The sequence below is a fragment of the Mobula birostris genome, chromosome 7 (genome assembly GCF_030028105.1).
Source record: "Mobula birostris isolate sMobBir1 chromosome 7, sMobBir1.hap1, whole genome shotgun sequence".
Taxonomy (NCBI): Eukaryota; Metazoa; Chordata; class Chondrichthyes; order Myliobatiformes; family Myliobatidae; genus Mobula; species Mobula birostris.
In genome coordinates, this window is record NC_092376.1 from 51,978,197 (window position 1) to 52,000,542 (window position 22,346).

Sequence of the window (22,346 nt, forward strand, 5' to 3'; positions counted from 1 at the left end):
AGTGATTCTTGAAAGATTATTACTAATGCCTCCATAATCTATTCAGCCACTTCTTTCAGAACCCTAGAGTGTACACCATCTGGTCCAGATGACTTAGATACCTTCAGATCTTTCAATTTCCTGAGAATCTTCTCCCTATTATTGTTAAGTTGACACACTTCATGGCCCTTGACACCTGGAGCTTCCACTATACTGCTAGTGTCTTCCACAGTGAATGATGCAAAATACTTCTCCAGTTCATCTACAATTTCCTTGTCCCTGATTACTGCCTCTCCAGCATTGTTTTCCAGCAGTCCAATATCCACTCACACCTCTCTTTTCCTCTTTATGTATCTGAAGAAATTTTTGGTACCCTCTTTAATAATATTGGCTAGCTTACTTTCGTTTTCAATCTTTACATACTTATGACTTTTTTAGTTGCATTCTTTTGGTATTCAAAATCCTCCCAATCCTCTAATTTCCTACTATTTTTTTTTCTGTTTGACGTTTATGTTGGCTTTGACTTCTCTTTTTAGCCATAGTTGTGTCATCCTGCCTTTAGAACATTTTCTTCCTCTTTGAGATATACATATCCTGTGCCTTCTGAAGTGCTTCCAGAAATTCCAGCCGTTGCTGCTGTGCCGTCATCCTTGCTAGAGTTCTTTTCCAATCAATTCTAGCCAATTCCTCTCACATGCTTCTGTAATTCCCTTTACTCCACTGTAATACTGATACATCTCCTTCTCAAAATTCAGGATGGATTTGGTTATATTATGATCAATTTCTCCTAAGGGTTCCTTTACTTTAAGCTTTCTAATGAATTCTGGTTTATTGCACAACACCCAATCCAGAATAGGTGATCCCCTAGTGGTCTCAAACATGAGCTGCTTTAAAAAGCCATCAAAAGGCATTCCAGACATCCTTCCTCTAGAGATCTATCACCAACGTAATTTTCCCAATCTACCTGCACATTGAAATCCCCCATGAGTATTGCAACATTGCCTTTTTGGCATGCATTTTCTATCTCCCTTTGAAATTTGTAGACCACATCCTTACTACCGTTTGGGGGTCTGTATACAACTCCCATCAGGGTCTTTTTACCTTTGCAGTTTCTTAGCTCTTTCCACAATGATTCGATACCTTCTGACCCTATCTCACCCTCTTTCTAATGATTTGATTCCATGTTTTACCAACAGAGCAACACTGCTCCCTCTGCCTTCCCGCCTGTCCTTTCGATACAATGTATATCCCCTGACATTCAACTCTCAGCTAAAATCTTCTCTCAGCCCCAGTTTCAGTGATGCCTACAACATTAGACATGCCAATCCATAACAATGCTACAAGTTCATCTACTTTATTCTGTATGCCGCATGCATTCAAATATAACTCCTTCAGTCCTGTATTCACCCTTTTCACCTTTTACATCGCATATCATCCTGTTGACTGCAATTTTGTCCTATCATCAGCCCCTCCTTGCTTGGTGTCTCACTGTACATCGCCTTTGTTTGTAAGCCATCTACTCTGTTACCAGACCAACTGCGCCACTTTCTGGGATTTAGACGCTTCAAGTTTCCAGAGATGGATAGTTGATGTTGCCCCTTTAGGACAATCCTACTAATTGGCAATCATGTTTTGGATGCCAAAATTTGAGAATTTAAAAGCACCCAAACTGAGATTTGGTGCTCAATCGTGAGCCCTACTAATGATATCATCTAGCATTTGTTTTTGCTCAGTTCTCAATCCAGTTTGATAGCATGTCTCAATCCTTTCTTTGGATATTGCAACAATCCCTATGGATTTACGGATAGAACCTGGAGATACTCGACTTCCAGGCTGCCGTCTACCAGCTATCACAAGGAGGACGCCAGGGTCGCTCGGGTGAGGCTGTCGGTTACTCCGTGGAGCCAGTACATCTTCTGACCCCAGAGAGATTTGATGGAGACCCAAGTTCTTGCCACAGCTTCCTCACTTAATGCTCATTGGTGTTCAAACTCCAGCTGTCCCAGTTCACTTCAGAGTGCGGGAAAGTGGCCTTCATGACTCTATCCTGACCGGGTGAGCCCTCGCCTGGACCATCACACATTGGGAACGAAGGTCGGAGATTTGCACGGATTCGGAGGAATTCATGGCCACCATGAGAAAGGCTTTTTATCATCCAACTGGCACAAACAGAGCCGCAACGTTTTGATGAAGCAGCATCAGGGAAGTCGGTCAGTGGCCGATTACGTTGTTGAGTTCCGAAGTTTGGCGCCAGAGAGTGGTTAGAACGGGGAAGCCTTGACCACTTCGTACCGCCACGGACTCCAGGATCAACTAAAATAGGGCCTCTCCTTGGGAGAGCCAACAGGGGACTTCGAGCTCTTCATCGACCTGTCTATCTGCCTTGACAATCATCTGGCAGACCATAAGAGAAACTATACTATGAGGCTGAAGAGGGCTAGCCCGAGCCTGTCCTCAATCCATTGCAGTTCCAACCCCCGATCTCAAGTCATGACAAGCCTGTCTCCTGCTCAGGACTCTGTCGAGCACATGTAGATCCGTTACACGAGGCTCTCAGCCGATGAGCGGTCCCAGCTTTGGAATCTAGGCTGCTGCTGTTACTGCGGGGAAACAGGTCTCCTGCAGGCCGAATGCCTGAAGCTGTAGCTGCATGGAGTACCGCTAAGGCCATCCAGCTTCGACAGGACTGTGACGGTGACGGTCGCTACTCCCAATCTCATGGATTCTGGTTTCGTGCTGAAGGCGGAGTTCACCTGGGGTAAAAACTTGAGGCAGCTGAAGGCTTTTATGGACTCTGGAGCAGCGGGCAATTATCTGGACATAGGAACTGCTCGTCAGCTCAACTTACCTCTTCGAGAGTTGAGTCAGTTCTCTCCCACAACTGTCCTGGACGGATGCCCGCTAGGTTCCAGGCAGGTCCATCAACAGACTGTTGTGTTGCAGATGAGGACAGGGGATCATGTGGAAGACATTAGTTTCTACATCACTGACTAGCCCCTCATACCCCCTGATTCTTGGGTATACTTGGCTTTCCCAGCGTAACCAATCCGTGGACCGGAGGGAGGGGAGAATCATTGCTTGGTCCAGTTATTGTAAGAGGATATGTTTGCTGTGTGGTGCCCCGACCCCAGACTCCCCTGAGACCAACGACCAACAAGGGGACAGACTTCAGCGTGAGGTAACCTGAAGCTGCCAGGTCCCGACTCAAGAGAAGATGTCCAAAAGCAGACCCTTAGTGTCTGTTCGTGGGGGAGCAAGGGCTATCTGTAACACCTCGTTGGCATTGCATGAGGATACAATGAAGTCTAGTTAACTTCAGGAGGAGACTCGGAGGTTGGCTGAAACACCCTTTGAAGGAGTCGTCTTGAAGGTGGGTTCAGAAGAACTTGCAACACTCAGTGTGATTGAAGTTCCTTCCATATACAAGAACTTGGGAAGAGGTCTTCACCAAGGGAAGGGCTTTGACTCTTCTACCACACTGACCCTACGACTGTTCTATAGAGTTTCTGCCTGGCACTTGTCTTCCACAAAGTTGATCATACGTACTCTTAGGTCCAGAGAGAAGTGGAATGGAAGAATATATAAAGGAAGCTCTTGTTATGGGATTTGTTCAGCCCTCCATCTCGCCAGCCAGCACAGGCTTCTTCCTCATACAGAAGAAGAATGGGAGCCTGTGGCCATACGTTAACTGAAGAGGATTAAACCGCATAACAGTCAAGAGTTGTAACTGCTTGCACTCATGAATACTGCCTTTGAGATTCTCCAAGGGGCAAAAGTATTCACTAAGCTAGACCCAAAGAGTGCATACAATCTGGCTCAAATAGGGAAAGGTTGATAAGTGAAAGACTGCATTCAATACACTGACAGGGCACTACAAGTACCTGGTTATGCCCTTCAGCCTCTTGAACTCTCCAGTAGCTTTTCAGGCCTTTATAAATTACCTGCTCTGTGATATTCTCTGTAAGAATGTCTTCAGCTTCATGGATGATATCTTAATCTTCTTGAAGTCCATGGATGAGCATGTAGCTCATGTCATGGATATTTTAAAGAGGCTTCTAGATCATGGACCTTATTTCAAGTTGGAGAAGTCCAAATTTCATGTGATGACTGTTTCATTTTTGGGGTTCATCATGTCCAATGGCAAACTCAAGATGGATCCTATGAAGACCCAAACAATCCAAGATTGGCCACAACCATCCACTGTCCAACAAACCCAATGTTACCTGGGGCTTACAAACCTCTACACGAAGTTCATCAGGAACTTCAGCTCAGTGGCAACGCCCCTGTCGGCGTTAACTAAGAAATCCATTGGCCCTTCTGTCTGGACTGCTGAAGCAGAGCCTGCTTTTGCAGAGTTTAAAGAGCGGTTCACATCAGGTCCAAACTTGGCTTCTTCTATCCCAGACCTTCCCTTCATTGTGGACGTGGACGGCTCTGACTTGAGTGTAGTGTTGTCTCAGTGACCACCTTTGGATAATAAACTGCACCCATGTGCATTTTTCTCACATACTGTTCAGGGTATTCAGCAATACCTCGTGGACTGGGAAGGATTCAGACCCGAGAAGAGCTGCTGGGTGCTTGAAAAAGACATCTTGGATCTGGCTTTCAGCCACGACTACCATCACTGTCTCTCGGAGAAGCCAGGGCTGTCAGGAGTCAGCCGTAGCAGAGGAGATTCTGTGATGAGACACTCCCAGTCACGCCAGCTTCCGGGATTTAGACGCTGTAACTCTCCAGATAATGGTTTCAGGACGGTCCTGCTTATTGGCAATCATGCTTTGGAACTGAGTACTTAAACAGCACCTGAACTGAGATTTGGTGTCAACCATAAGCCCTACTAATGCGGTCGTCTAGTGTTTCTTTTGTTCTCAGTTCTTAATCCAGTTTGGGACCACATGTTGATCCTCACTTCAGATACTCTAGCATCTGGGTCCAAACTATACTCACCAAGGACTCTAGTCACAACCTCATCCTCAGCACTATCACTCAGGTTCCCATCCCCCTGCCAAATTAGTTTAAGCAATCCCGAACAATGCTTGGCCAACCTGCCCGCAAGGATATTGGACTCCCTCAAGTTCAGGTGTAACCTGTCCCTTTCGTACAGGTCATATCTTCCCCAGAAGAGATCTCAATGATCCATAAATCCGAACCCTTGCTCCCTGCACTAGTTCTTCATCCACACATTCACCTACCAAATCATTCTATTCTTATATTCTGGATAGGGTCGTTAAGAAAGTTTATAGGGTGTTAGCTTTCATAAGTCGAGGGATAGAGTTTGAGTCGCGATGTAATGATGCAGCTCTATAAAACTCTGGTTAGGCCACAATTGGAGTACTGTGTCCAGTTCTGGTCGCCTCACTATAGGAAGGATGTGGAAGCATTGGAAAGGGTACAGAGGAGATTTACCAGGATGCTGCCTGCTTTAGAGAGTATGCATTATGATCAGAGATTAAGGGAGCTAGGGCTTTACTCTTTGGAGAGAAGGCGGATGAGAGGAGACATGATAGAGGTGTACAAGATAATAAGAGGAATAGGTAGAGTGGATAGCCAGCGCCTCTTCCCCAGGGCACCACTGCTCAATACAAGAGGACATGGTTTTAAGGTAAAGGGTGGGAAGTTCAAGGGGGATAGTAGAGGAAGGTTTTTTACTCGGAGAGTGGGTGGTGTGTGGAATGCACTGCTTGAGTCAGTGGTGGAGGCAGATACACTCGTGAAGTTTAAGAGACTACTAGACAGGTATATGGAGGAATTTAAGGTGGGGGCTTATATGAGAGGCAGGGTTTGAGGGTTGGCACAACATTGTGGGCCGAAGGACCTGTACTGTGCTGTACTTTTCTATGTTCTATGTTTACCCTCACCGGTATGTGGCACATGCAGCAATCCAGAGATTACTACCCTGGAAAGATCCTCTATTTCTGCTTCTTACGTGGCTCCCTAAAATCGCTCTTCAGGACTTCTTCATCTTGTCTACTTATGTCATTGGTACCAATATGTAACAAGAGTTCTGGCTGCTCAGCCTCACCTTTGAGAATGCCATGGACTCAATCTGAGACATCCCTGACTCTGGCATCTCAGAATCAGAATTAGGTTTGTTATCACCGGCATGTGTCATGAAATTTGTAAACTTAGCAGCAGCAGTTCAATGCAATACATAATATAGAAGAAGAAAAAGAAATAATAATAGTAAATAAGTAAGTAAATCAATTACAGTATACATATATTGAATAGATTAAAAATTGTGCAGAAACAGAAATAGTACATATTACAAAAGTGAGGTAGTGTTCATGGATTCAATGTCCATTTAGGAATCGGATGGCAGAGGGGAAGAAGCTGTTCCTGAATCGCTGAGTGTGTGTCTTCAGGCTTCTGTACCTCCTACCTGATGGTAACAGTGAGAAAAGGGCATGCCCTGGTTGCTGGGGGGGTTCTTAATAATGGACGCTGTCTTTCTGAGACACCAGTCCTTGATGATTTCCTGGGTACTTTGTAGGCTAGTACCCAAGATGGAGCCGACTAAATTTATGACCCCCTGCAGCTTCTTTCAGTCCTGTGCAGTAGTGCCCACCCCCCCACCCCAGAGAACGATGCAGTCTGTCAGAATGCTCTCCACAATACATCTATAGAAGTTTTTTGACATACTAAATCTCTTCAAACTCCTAATGAAGTATAGTCATTGTCTTGCCTTCTTTATAGTTGCATTGATATGTTGGGACGAGGTTAGATCCTCAGAGAGTTTGACACCCAGGAACTTGAAACTGCTCACTCTCTCCAGGTCTGATCCCTCTTTTAGGATTGGTATGTGTTCCTTCATCTTCCTGTAGTCCACAATCAGCTCTTTCATCTTACTGATGTTGAGTGCCAGGTTGTTACTGTGACACCACTCCACTAGTTGGCATATCTCACTCCTGTACGCCCTCTCATCTCCGTCTGAGATTCTACCAACAATGGTTGCATCATCAGCAAATTTATCGATGGTATTTGAGCTATGCCTAGCCACACAGTAACGGGTATAGAGAGAGTAAAGCAGTGGGCTAAACACACACCCCTGAGGTACACCAGTGTTGATCGACAGCAAGGAGGATATGTTATCTCCAATCTGCACAGATTGTGGTCTTCCAGCATGGAAGTTCAGGATCCAATTACAGAGAGAAGTACAGAGGCCCAGGTTCTGTAACTTCTCAATCAGGTTTGTAGAAGTGATGGTGTTGAATGCTGAGCTATAGTCGATGAACAGCATCCTGACATAACCGCTTGTATTGTCCAGATGGTCTAAGGCTGTGTGAAGAGCCATTGAGATTGCGTCTGCTGTTGAGAACGTGTTGCCGTCCGGGAGGCAATGTACCATCTGGGTGTCTCAATCACATCCAAAGAATCTCCCTGTTCCACATGTTCTCAATATATATATATTTATTTATTTATTCATTCATTCAGTCATTCATTTATTATTTTATTATCATTATTATTGTATTATTATTATATTTTATTTTTTTTATTCTTTCTTTTTGTATTTGCACAGTTTGTTGTCTTTTGCACGCTGGTTGAATGTCCAAGCCGGTGCAGTCTTTCATTGATTCTGTTATAAATTTATTGAGTATGAGCACAAGAAAACTAATTTCAACATTGTATATGGTGACATATATGTACTTTGAAAATAAATTTACTTTGAACTTTGAACATAATATGCTGAAATAGCCCTATATTTTGACATTATTCTCTATTTAAAAACTAAGATTTCTACCAGCACTTTACAATCGTTCGAGTACTCCTGCTGCTTGGGGGATTTGGGTCTATGGACTCAATTTGGTTTGGAATGCTGTTGCTTGCTTCTATTGCTTGCATGATTTGTGTTTTTTTTCTTTCGTGGCGCAGAGGGTGTTGGTCTTTTTTTTTTAATTGGGTTCTTTTGGGTTTCTTGCTTTATGGCTACATATAAGCAGACAAATCTCGAGGTTGTATAATTTATCCATATCCATCATACTTTGCTATTAAATGTACTTTGAATCTTTGAAAGTTTGTTTGCCTCGGTGTGGTGATATCACGCGACACGTGTAAGAACGTGGTTGGACAGAGTTCTGAGCAGGTGCAGAAATGAGAGAATGATCTAGAAAGCATGGTTGTAAGAAATGCGGCTGCTGTTTGCTGTTGTAAATAGAAGTTCTAATTCTTCTAGAATATGGTTTGTTCTTAGTAACCCATGGTACGTATAAAGAATACAACATGGTGTCAGAAGTCGGTCTGGAAGAATAATACGTTTCGCTAACATGGGAGAAGCAAAGATAATCGAAAAAAGAGCGCAAACTTTTTCATTGTTTGCTAACAGCTTTAAAAATGGAAGTTTTGCAACCCCCATCGACACTTCAAACTGACTGGAAATGTAGTTCAAAACTGGAAAAGATTTAACAGCGTTTTGAAATTTATTTATCGGCGATCAGAGCAGATAATAAAATGGTAAAAATGAAAGCTGCAATTCTACTCCACATAATAGGTGACGAAACAATAGAGGTATATAACCATTTTACTTTTGAAAATGGAGATAATTTGAATCTAAAAGTGATAATGGACAAATTTGAAGCTTTTTGTATACCGAAGCATAATGTGACATATGAGCGATATGTATTTTTCACATGTAAGCAGACAATTGCTGAAGCGATTGATCAATTTGTTATGGAGTTGAGAAACCACTGTAAAACATGCAAGTTTGTAGAACTGACAGAATCTCTCATTAAAGACAGAATTGTTTGCGGCATTCGGGATAATGGTCTGAGAGAAAGACTATTAAGAGAACAAGACGTAAATTTGGAAAAAGCTTTGATTCTCAGCAAAGCTTTGGAAACTGTGACCTTGCAGGCTAAAGAGCTTTTCATTCAGAACTGCAACGTAGACTCTGTAAAGCACGAAAATATTAGAAAAAATATTGAAACAACAACGAAACCGACAGAGAGCAAGACGTTGTCTGAAAGAAAAAAAAATTGTGATCGCTGTGGGCGGCAACATCGGCCAGAAAAGTGTCCAGCATATGGGAAAGTGTGCAACGACTGCAGTAAGAGTAATCATTTTTCACGCTGTTGCAGAAGTAGAAAGAAAATAAAACAAGTAAATGCAGTGCTTGAAAATGAATGTGAGGAGTTTTATTTAGATGTGCTTCGTGAAAACAAACAAAGTAAGAATGACTGGACTATTCCATTGCAAGTAAATCAAAACAATATTCTGTTTAAACTTGATACTGGAGCATAAGTAAATGTCCTTGCAGAATCTGAGTTTAATGCATTAAAGCCAAGACCAAAGTTACATAAGACAAATATAAAAGTGACTGGGTATTCAGGTGCAGACATTCCAATTAAAGGAACATGTGTGGCAAAAGTATCACACAAAAGTATTGTGCACATGCTTTCATTTGTGGTGCTGTCAAAGAATATACAGTCAATACTGGGTTTATCTGCCTGTGAGAGACTGAATTTGGTGAAAAGGGTATAAATCCTGGATAGTGATCCAATTGAAGAAGTGAAAGCACAAGTGAAGGAATTGAGAAGTTTTATTGAAATGATGAAGTCTCAGCATAAAAAAGAAATTACACAGTTAATGAATGAATTAGATGAAGAAAAGAAGATTCGTATTTCATTACAAATGGAAGTGGAAGGGATTAAGAAAGCTACAGTACTTGAAGAAGTACAACCCAGAGCATACATGGTCCAAACAGAAGAAGGAGCAGTGTTAAGAGAAAATCACAAAGACCTCAAGAAAGAGCTAACTTCAGAGTTTCAGTTAACTGATGCAGACCAGACAAAACATGAAAATAACAACGAAACACAAGAACTGTGTGAACCACTTAGAAGGTCTACTCATGTTCGTAAACCCCCAGAAAGACTGACAGAGACATGTTAAATTATACATTTGTTTGTTTAATGTTGCTAATTGTTTTTCTTTTTAAGGAAAGGAAGATGTGGTGATATCACATGTCACGTGTAAGGACGTGATTGGACAGAGTTCTGAGCAGGTGCAGAAATGAGAGAATGATCTAGAAAGCACGGCTGTAAGAAACACGGTTGCTGTTTGCTGTTGTAAATAAAAGTCCTAGTTCTAATTCTTCCAGAATATGGTTTGTTCTTAGTAACCCACGGTACGTATAAAGAACACAACACTCGGTATTTTACAATAATATTGGAAAAGTAATTTTGTGAGAAAAATGCAATATTTGCAATCAAAAATGAATGCAAAATTATAATCATCAGGCCGGAAGGAGTCGCATTGATACTTGAACAGTCACTAACAAAAAGCTATTTAGTTTAGCCTGTACATGGATGGAATATAAAGCACTTGGTACAACATTGGCCATTACATCAGTCTGTAAGTTGAACAATCATTACAAATTTTTCAGGTACAAATATTGCCAGATGTAATACATCATGCAAACAATAATTAATAGCAAATCCCATATTTAACTCATATTTATGTTACAAGCTGTCATTGCTTTACTAATTGTTTATCACTCAGTCTCCCAAAATACATACTCTATTCTGAGCTCCATCATGGGAAAATATTACAAAACAGATAAAGGAAGAAGTTCAGTGATGTGCTCAAAGCCTTCAGTGCAACCCTCCCATTGAGCCATTGGTGCCTGCAGTACACTAAGTGTTGAGAACCTTGTGTTCGGGCATTGAGAGTGCATAGGATTTCACCACTTGACAAACTATCTTCTCACCCTTCCATCACTCACCCAGCTGTGGAAGAGTCAGTGATTACCACATCAGTTTCATTAATCAGAACTCTTAAAAAAAGAGAAAAAGAGTCATCCTCAATCCTTAGGTTCTGCATAAAAATGAGTAATAATTCTACAATTCTTAGACTGACATTTGCACACTAGTTCACCATTGCTGAATCAGGCAGAATCAAGCTAACAGCCAAAGGTCCAGTTGAGAACTGCCGGCAGGTAGTCATTCGTCTCAGTCATGTGCAGGTTTCTGAAACAAGCCGAAGATCAGATGCCAGGATAGCTGACCTTCCGCTTTGCTTTAGCTCAGGGCTGGCACAAGGGTAGGTGGTGACACACCACCCCCACCCCACCCCTTGAACAGGATCACTAACCCTCCAGACAAGGGCAGGTACAATGATCTTACTTTAATTTACTTTATTTGAATGTCTCTAATTATTTGCTATTGTTTTTATTGTAATTGAACATATTTGTATATTTTTTCTATTAATTATCAAAATTTAGTTATTTAACTATAGTTGAATACATCTTAAATATCTCTGACCAATGTCTTTCAGATAAACCAGCCATCAAAGGCCGTCACAATATTCTGAAGGGTGGATCCCACTGATGCACTGGTTAAGACCCATATGGCTGTCAGAGCTGGCTGTGGAGAATCAGCTCATTCTGTCTTCTGCAAAGAAAGTTCTGGGCAGGTAGGCGTTGGAGAAGGGAAGTCCTGTCAGCCCATTCAGCAAACTACTAAACTGGAAACCCATTACTTACATGTGCTAACCAATTAGAATCCCTCAGAGTACTGTTGTAATTTGAGCATGAGCACTAAACTGAGGTTGCCGTAAATAAATCATTAAGAAATAGCAATATTGTCTTCAGATAAGCATCCATGTACCCATTAGAAATGAAACATCATATCTATAAATATAAGGCAAAGAATTTTGGAAATGATGCCAAAGACCAAAACAATGCCATACATGTGGCAGAAGTTTAGTTAATTTGCCACTAGCTATTTCTAGTATAAACCAATCGGAAAATTAGTTCTCAAGCTGTCTGGTACTATGAGTTCTGCTGATATCACTTTTTAGGAGGAAGAAAATATGATGATCAAATTGTCCTAACGAGCTGCAAGGTACCTGTGGTAACTACAATTGTAAATCAGCTCATTATGTAAAATTGGCCTTCGGTTCAATGGGAAAAACCTACTCAAAACCATGCAGGCATTTGAAGATGGGAGTAAATTAAGATGAAGGGACAAAGTTCACATTGAAGTTAGGCAATGTTTTCTTCACATTGAGTCATCTTCAATATAGAAAAAGACAGAAGAAATATGACAATGTATTATTATTCTGCAACCTGCGGTAGAACAGAGGGATCTAGGAATAATGGTGCATAGTTCCCTGAAAATGGAATCTCATGTGGATAGGGTGTTGAAGAAAGCTTTTGGTATGCTGCCCTTTAGTAATCAGAGCATTGAGTATAAGAGTTGGGATGTAATGTTGAATTTGTATAAGGCATTGGTAAGGCCAATTCTGGAGTATTGTGTACAGTTCTGGTCACCGAATTATAGGAAAGATGTCAATAAAATTGAGAGAGTACAGAGGAGGTTTACTAAAATATTGCCTGGGTTTCATCTCCTAAGTTACAAAGAAAGGTTGAACAAGTTAGGTCTTTATTCTTTGGAGCGTAGAAGGCTGAGGGGAGACTTGATAGAGGTGTTTAAAATTATGAGGGGGATTGATAGAGTTGATGTGGTTAGACTTTTTCCATTGAGAGTGGGGAAGATTCAAACAAGAAGACATGAGTTGAGAGTTAGAGGACAAAAGTTTAGGGGTGACATAAGGGGGAACTTCTTTACTCAGAGAGTGGTAGCTGTGTGGAATGAGCTTCCAGCAGAAGTGGTTGAGGCAGGTTCTATGTTGTCGTTTAAAGTTAAATTGGATAGATATATGGACAGGAAAGGAATGGAGAGTTATGGGCTGAGTGCAGGTCGGTGGGACTAGGATGGGTAAGAGTTCAGCATGGACTAGAAGGGCTGAGATGGCCTGTTTCCGTGCTGTAATTGTTATATGGTTATATGGTTATATCAACTACATGTGACTCTAAACCAAGGTGAAGGTCTGATCTTTTTACAAAAATTCAATGTATGTTACCATGTTCATAACTGAGATTGGCACCACCAAACTGTACCTGTATCATAAACCTTCAGCCTCAAATGATCAAAGACAGGCACAGCTTAAGGGAGTAGAAATGTAACATTACAGATATGCCTCACCTAATCAGAGTGATATTTGAAGGTTTTATTTTATTTTATCTCAGTTGTCAGTACATTGTGATGATTTAACAGGGTGGTAATGTTTTGCACCAAGAATATAAATTTAGACCATTATGTGTGACTGGAGCAGAGAATCAATTCATTCTGTAATACTGTATACACCAGATTACGCAGTGTTACTGTAAAAGATAACACTTGCACTTTCCCTTAACAGTAGACTGAAGTCAAGGTGATTCAAATAAGTTTTTAATCTCTGGGAAACTGATAATGAGATAATACCTCACTTTGACACTGCCAGTATTATTTGACAAATTATCTTGTTGAGTGAGGAGACAGATATTATCCCAAAACAAGTGCCATCGGGATTAACTGTTCACTTTCATGATGTAATCAGCTTAGTCTTGGAAATCCTGCAGCTTCATTGACAGAAAAATAACCTTCAGCTAAGTAGCAGATGTACTTTTGGTTGTAAACAATGATTGAGACTCTAAAGCTGTCACCTGACTACTCACTTGACTTAGATCAGGGATGGCAGGTTTGCCCCATGAAGAGAGATTGACTTGAATAGTGCTCTGTTCTCTAGGATTTAGAAGAATGAGATGAGATCTCATTGAAACACACAATTTTTATGGGGCTTAACGCATTGCCTGATATTTCTCTGGCTGAGGAATCTAGAATCAGACCATGGTCTCAGATTCCATGTTAGTGAATCTTTGAAATTCTCTGCCATGAGAGCTACGGAAGCTGTCATTGGGTTCACCCAAAAAGCAAAGAGATCAGCAGTGCAGGGAATGCTGCTGAGGTAGAAAGCCATGGTTTTGATGAATAGTGGGTCAAGGTTGTAAGGCCAAATTGACTATTCCTGCTCTAATTTCACATGTTCTGACATCCTTTGGACTTTGTTATGGATTTCTGGTCTTCTCTACAAAGGAATTTGTGAGATTATGAAAACCCAGTGAGTGCACATACATGACAAGCTGATCAGACAAATAGGACCAAGAATTGTTGTGACAGCCAAGATTGCTCTTGCCTCTTTGTTGTCAGCAACGCTTTGCCCAGCAAGTTGCTGGAAAGGTGAGATAAGAGTTATGTGGTAACCTCTATGAAGCATATTTGAGCTTATTGAACTGGACTATCAACTAGGTACCAAGTTAACCAAACATCCTAAAGGATTTTGAAATTAAAAGTGCTGAGTGAGAAGTAAGTACAACTTAAACTTATGAATTAAGTCCTAGATCAGGGACATAAATAGTTTTGAGAGAAAGAGTGACAGAAAGAAAAATATAAAATGTGACATTTAAAAATATTGTGTTCTTTCTCCAACACCAACTAAAGCCTGAAAGAAAGAAACCCGATGTTTCCAATAATTAACGTTTAGTCTCAGTGTGGTTGTTTTGCAGTGGTTAATATCTCACCAGATGGAGAGGAAATGCAAGTTAAAATAACATGCTTTATCTTTTTGAATGCAGCAGGCCAGGCAGCATCTATAGGAAGAGGTACAGTCAATATTTTGGGCCGAGACCCTCGTCGCGACATGTCGACTGTACCTTTTCCTATCGATGCTGCCTGGCCTGCTGCGTTCGCCAGCATTTTTTGTGTGTTGCTTGTATTTCCAGCATCTGCAGATTTCCTCGTGTTTGCGCTTTATCTTTTTGTAGCAGGCTTATTTTTTAACGATCTTTTAAGTTCCGGAATATCAGGCAGTGTGGTTATTTGATGGAGAAACAACAAATATGTCATTTTTCTGTATTGAAGGTTGGAGCAATTTAACTCCAGTAGCAACTTCAATAGTATCTTTTTAATTTCTGTGCTTAATTGCACATCTGTCCTTGCCTGAAATTACTGTAGCACTTACATTTAAATAACAGCAGGCGCTATTACCCACAGCATCATTTTAACAGCAATTTGTCAGTTATAATTTTAGCAATGCAGTTCCAGATAAGCAATAATTACCTGGTTCCCAGAGCCAGTGAAAACAGATATCATTATGTTGAGAAAGAAAGAAGAAAACATAAATTAATTAAATACAATATTCTGCAACTTTTTTGTTCTAGATCATTAATTGTTTCGTAATAAAGCATTCTGACTCTTGAGTAATGTGAATCAGAATCTTAACAAAATTATGCATTTCAGGGAAATTGCCTGAAGTTGCAGATGTTTCTAGGGTTAATATCTGCAAATATGCTCCACTTACTGTGGGCTGTCTTTCTCTCTGATGGTGGAAATGGTGAACACCAATGGATCAACCTATTTTACAGCTCTTTTTTATTACAATTTGACTGAAATAAAGTGACTTGCAACATAAGCTGCTCCCATTTTAAACTACGATGCGAAACTACTCCCAGTGAGTCTGTGTAGAAATGCAGATTTCACTCATACATTCGTAATGACCTAGACAGCAGTGCTTATGTGTTACACCCTGTTTCTGAAGCCAAATGCCATTGATGTTTATAAGTTTCAGTAGCAGAATACAGCTCTCAGCTGCTGTTATATCACGTGTTTAATATCAATGACAAAGGCTAAATTTCTCTCATTAACCTCTTCCCTTCCAGTTACAGTGTGGCCTGAAACAGATGTGAATTATGGCAAGGTTTGTCCTACCAAACCATGTTATATCATACAAGTTCATTAATTAACATTTAACCTATTCATATCCACTTGCGATCACAGTAAGGTGCTGAGTGAATCAATCAGTTACCGGGAAATCAGAGAAATCGGACAAATCATGCACAATCTGTTATTTATTAACCTTAGACTGTAGTTAGCAATAGTTAAACGTTGTGGCTACATTTATAATTGAGAAACTAAATGAAGGACAATTTATCCAGAATTCAGTAATTTCACAGTGATTAAAAATTACAAATGTTCGTAGATGAATTATTGATAATCAGGTTTGCATCAAGATTACCATCTCAGATTGGCACAGTTTGGTTGTATGAATTTAGACCTTGGTTCCTTAAAATTGCCCAGTGAGCAACACCAGATATGTATAGTAATTTGGTCTTTGTTAGAAGACCAATTGTCAGAATTCATACAGTTCTGCCCTTTTTAGTTGTTTGGTTAATCATTTAGGATTTCCCCCTGTATAACTCATTTCATCCACAATGAAAGTGCAGCCCCATAAAGCAGCTTTTTTTTTTATTGATTTCTACCAGGCTGAGTGTGAGTATGTGTGAAAGAGAGATTATATGTGAGTGAGGGAATCTGTGTGAGAGTGAGAGATTAAGAGGGTGTGAAAGTGTAAGAGGACGAGACTGTGAAAGTGTGTGAGGGCATGAAGATGCCTGTGTATGTGTGTGTTCTGCACAAAAATCGAGATGGCTAATCTGTGACATTGCACCACACTGACATTTTGGGCTGTCCACTAAACCATTCTCTTAGTGGGGCATTAGAACTTCCAGTTCAGGCTTCAGGTCTTCCTGAGAGATAGGGTGTGCATCTGCTCACAAAATACTTATTGATTCTGTCTCATCCCACTTGCACCGTTTGTCAACTGCACGTCGGCAGCTAATCCCGCTTCCATAACATTGCAGCAGTATCTGTGCCTTCTGTCTCAGTGATTTATTTCTGTTTTAGTTGCCTATAATGGTTGCTCCAAAACTTCATGCACTGAGCAGGCTGAAAGCAGCACATGATATCTTGGCTAGGGAGGTAGTGTTCCTGACAGTCATAGAAGCATCAAGACAGGAGAATATGTTACTCACCAAGTTACTACTTCCATTGCTAAAATGAGGGTAATACAGACTACAACTTTCACAGGCCTTCACTCGGAATCTTCTGTTAGTACGTACCTGAGAAACAGTAATGTACTAAACTGCTATCACCAACACAAGCACGACTGGGAGTAATTAGGTAGGAGTTTTGCTTACAGAATGCATCCATGAAGGTCAATGTTTTCTTTAGGTTGTGAGACAAGACTCAAAATTGCTTAAGGTCATTTCCAGTACATAAGTGTAAAGGAGAACAAAATAATTATTACTCTGGATCCAATGCAGCACAAATGAACACAGTAAGATAAAGAACACAGTAATAAAACACAATAAATATAAATACATAAGATAACTTATATACATAGGTTGACTGTATGTCTATAAAGTAATACTAGGCATAGGAGTGTCTGTACATAAGGTGACTTTGACAGGAAATGATAAGGCAATGGTGGTTAGGGTGTGGACGGGTGTATTATTGGGTGGAGGTGTTGATCAGCCTTACTACTTGGGGAAAGTAATTGATTTTGAGTCTGGTGGTCCTGGCATTGATGCTATGTAGCCTCCTCCCTGATAAGAGTGGGATAAGCAGACCATGAACAGATTGGGTGGAATCTTCCATGATGTTACTGGCCTGGTTCATGATGTTACTGGCCCGGCTCATGATGTTGCCATGCAGACAACAGGCAGTAACTACAAGTGGAGCTAATTCCATTACTCTAACAGCATCAACACTTGCATAATTTTTTGTACTTATTGAGTACTACTATCAAGATCACTTACCTTTCTTTGAATGTTGAGATTAATATTTGGTACATGGAAGATTCAATCTTTTCTAAGTCACGGTTTGGCTACTCCTTAGGATGGCTTGCTCTGTCTGAATCTTGAACTAATGGCTGTAAATGTATTCCATTAAAAATCCATCCTATGGACTCCTTTGCTCTTTTGGACCAAATATGAAGCCTCAGATTGTTTAAATCTCAATTTGTTGAAAAATCCTGCTGAAGCTACCTCAAGGGAAGCTATTAAACCTTTATGGCTTGGCTTTGTGTCATTTTCAAACGCTGCCATTTTGGCATTCTACTTTTCACTCTAACATGACTGACTTTAATATTTTCAACCTGTGAGTGATATTTTTACAAGTGCAAGCTCAAGTTTATTGTCATTCAACTGAACACATGTAAACAGCCAAACGAAACAATGGTCCTCCTGAGTAAGGTGCACAATACAGTACATATAAATCACATATGAGACATAGACTAATAGTACCACAAATAAATTAACAAATAATAAAAACCATTCCATGAGACTGACATTGAGCATAAGGTGCATACGATACAGTATAATGCTATTAGCCCCTCATACGTGGTGAGACCTGGGTGGTGAGAGGGAGTTCAGTAGTGTCACGACTTGGAGGAATAAACTGTTGCCCATCTGAACAGACCTTGTCCTAATGCTACAATAACTCCTTCCTGAAGGCAGGGAATGAAAGAAATTGTGGGACAGGTGGGAGGGATTCTTGACAATGCTAGGGGCTGTGTGCATGCAGCACTCCTGATAAATGTATGATTGGAAGAGAGGCCTAGATAAGATTACCTCTCTTTAGAGTGTATTATGCTTCCAGTGCTGCATGCATTTCTGTAAGTTATGAATTACTCATCAGTTATTATATCTGTAGTTATAATTTTATGTGTTTATTGTTATTTAGCAATACAATAGAGAGAAGGCCCTTCTGGCCCTTCAAGCTGCACCACCCCAGCAACCCCTGACAAATCTGATTAACCCTAACCCAATGACGCGACAATCTATAATGACTAATTAATCTACCCGGTACATCTTTGGACAGTGGGAGGAAACCGGAGGACCTGGAGAAAACGTACACATTCCATGGGGAGGACATACAGAGACTTCTTACAGAACAGCGCAGATATTGAACTCTGTGGCACCCAACCCCTGGAGTTAACACAACAGGGGCAAAGAAATCAAGTACTGGAGCCGGAAAAACACTGGCAAGTTTCTGCACATTTCCGATCTTTTGTTGAAGATCTTGGCATCAGTTCTATTAATCTCTGTTTTTGCTTTTTGTTCCTTCTTGGCTGCAGAGATATAAAAAGCCTGAGTTAGATGATCTGTTGAGAGTATGAACTTCCAAAAGAGAAGTCTTTGCTGATCTTGGCTATTTGCTCGAGTTGAGCGCAGGCCTTTCCCTGGCCACCATCCACTGGTTAGGACACAAATTCCAGCTTTCTCCCCCAACGTAACCCACACCTCAAGCAAGCTGAGTACCAGCTGTCCTGCTTGAGGAAAAAATGCTTGTCAGCAGCACTCACAGGTTGTACTGTCTTACAAATATCTGATAATTCACTTGGAATTCCTAACAAGGGAATAGGTTTTAAACATGCTATCACCATTTAAAATAAAACCTTTCATTTATTGATTTACTTTATTTATAAAGTAAAGCTGTAGCTGAGGCAGCAGAGAAAGGATCAGCATGGGTGTGGACCAAGTATGTCCAGAGGAGCAGGTAATCAGACAGTGTATACATATCTTGCAAACCCTTCAGTGGTTGCATAGACACCTGAAGAGCAGACTATCTGTTGGATGGAAGTGACCAACAACTCCGATAGAGGCAGATGCCAAGTTTTTAAGCTCACCAGTGGGAGGTGGTGCTTTAGCACTGCTGGCCCACCACCTCGAGGGAGTCTTGATCATAAGCGGGCCGAAACTTCTGAAGACAGGTGGCAGATCAACTGATGATCCCACTGGTGATAGCACAGGACAGTTAACATCTTAGTCCACGTGTATTTTGTAACTCTTTTGTTCTGGACACCGGTGACGACCAGGAATAGTCTGGTTGGCAACCGGGAATAGTCCGGTGACAGCGTGGAGACACAGTGGACAGTCAGGAAAGACTGGCACCAGGGGTGTCAGGATTGGCAGTCTGGGCACCAGCTCAGAAGAGCACCCACCTCTTGAAGCTTCTAGTTTACATGGAGAAACATACCCTCGGGGTCCTCCGAGAGGGAGGGAGAATGATGGACCCAATCGGACGGATACAGTTAATTATAGGGAACGACTACGACGAAGAGCTAGGATAAGAGGTTCTGAGTGTCCAGTGTGTTGATGTGGGGGAGTGTTTTCCAGCATTAAAGGTTTACGAGTCCACCAAGCAAAGTTGAACTGCTATTCCATCCCAGTGGATGAAGATGAGATTACTTCACCAAGCACAGATGATGTAGTCTTTTCAACCATTGATTCACAAGCCACAGTGATTCACTCTGGAGAGAGTCATCATACTCCAGGTCAGACGAAAAATAACCCAGGTCTGGTTTCAGACCACAGTACCCAGGTAGATCCTTCGCATGATGGCGATGGTGTGGAGGTAGAGAAGAAGAGGAAGGTCAAGTGGTCAGCAATGGAAGATGAGAAGGCTTGGCATGTATTTGATGGGGATATCAGTATGATGTTGGAGAACACTCTCAGGGGAACATCAAAGAGAAAGTTGGAAGTGATAGGCGATATGATTTACGATGTTGGAAAGTACAGGTTTGGTTTGGTTGAGTTGAAGAAAGCAAAGCCCACACAGTAACCAAGCAGGCCCCAGAAGGAGATGAGTAGGTTGAGGAGAGAGCTTAGATCATTGAGACAGAGGTGGAAGGTAGCAAGTGAGGGTGACAAGCCAGGGCTTGCTGATCTCTGAGAGTATTTTCGAATAAAGTTAGCATCACTGCGTCGTGCAGAGTCACAACGTAAAAAGAGAAAGAAGAGAGAGAATGCAAGGAAGTCGTTCTTTGTGAACCCTCACTTGTTCACATAGAAACTGTTTGAACAAAGTAAGAGCAGGCAGCTTAACATCTCTCAACAAGAACTTGAGGATCACCTGGCAAGCACTTACTCTAACGAACAGCAGGAGGCTCCTTTGCTTGACATTTCAGGGCTTGTGAAGCCTACCAAGCCAGGAGTGAAGTTCGATCTGTCAGAACCCAAACTGACAGAAGTCGAACGGTTCATCAGAAAGGCAAGGTCAGGTTCAGTGCCAGGACCTAATGGAGTGCCGTAAAAGGTGTTCAAGAAGTGTGAAGAGCTGAGGAAATACTTGTGGAGATTGTTAAAGGTGGTGTGGAGACAAGGTGTTGTTCCTTTGTCATGGAGTGAGGCTGAAGGAGTATTTATCCCGAAGGAAGAGAAGTCTTCTACATTGAATCAGTTCCGACCAATTTCACTCCTGAATGTAGACGGGAAGATTATGTTTGGCATTCTGGCAGAAAGAATATCTTCATTTGTGATAGAGAATGGATTAGTAAATACATCTGTGCAGAAGGCAGGAATACCAGGCTTCCCAGGATGCCTTGAACATTCTAGTATGATATGGCATACCATCCAGGAGTCAAAAAAGTTGAGAAGAAATCTGGCTGTAGCTTGGCTTGATCTGGCAAATGTGTATGGTTCTGTTCCCCATGTCCTGATTGAGTTTGCGATGGAATTCCTATGGATTCCTGCTAAGGTGAGGAACTTTGTTATGCAGTACTACAACGATTTCCGGATGAGGTTTCCCACTCAGCAGTTTACAACTAGGTGGCAGAGCTTGGATGTTGGAATCCCAATGGGATGTGCAATTTCACCCATCCTTTTCGTGTTAGCCATGGAGGTCATTGTGAGGGCTGCAGAATCAGTGGGACCAGGTGTCGCACTTGATGGCGGAGGGGAGTTACCACCAATACGAGCCTTCATGGACAATCTTACCCCTTTGAGTCCCAGCATGGAGGCAGTGGAAAATGTACTATTTAGACTCGAGGAGCTAATGGATTGGGGAAGAATGAAGTTCAAGACCAAGAAGTCAAGGAGCCTTGTTCTTAGGAGAGGAAAGCTGGTTGACTTTCATTTCACCCTTTGTGGAGAGGGGATTCCACCCATTCAGGACCAATCAGCTAAGAGCCTCGGGCGATGGTGCACAGAGGAGCTGAGAGACACCAAGACGGTTCAAGAGACAGGAGAACAGATCAGCAGAGGTCTGATGTCTGTTGACAAGTGTGGCTTGCCTGGCAAGTTGAAGTTGTGGTGCTTGCAGTACGGACTGATGCCACGGATAATGTGGTCACTAACTGCCTATGAAGTGGCAATGTCCCATGTTGAGGCAATGGAACAGAAGACCAACAAGTATGTGAAGAAGTGGCTTGGAGTACCCAGCAGTCTCACCAATGTTGCAATCCACAGTAGCCAGACAAAGCTTACCATCCCAGTGCAATCCCTTGTTCAGGAGGTCAAGGTAGCCAAGGTAAAATCATTCTTGCTGCTTCGAGACTCAAAAGACCCTTTCATCAAGAACACCCAGCCGGATATGAGATCAGGCAGGAAGTGGTCAGCCCGTGTAACAGTTGATGAGGCAGAGTCTAAATTGAAGCACAAGGAGACAGTTGGGGCTACCCAGCTAAGCCGCCAGGGACTTGGATGGACAACCCACAAGTGCTGGTCATCTTCTACAGGTAAGAAGCGCCGTGAGCTTGTAACACAAGAAATACGAGAGGTAGAAGAGGAGAAGAGGTTAGGTAAAACAGCTGGCCTGGCCAAACAAGGGGCTTGGACCCGGTGGGAAAGTGTTGAGCAACGACATCTATCTTGGAATGTTCTGTGGCAGATGGAACCGCTCCGCATTTCTTTTCTATGCAGAGCAGCGTACGATCTG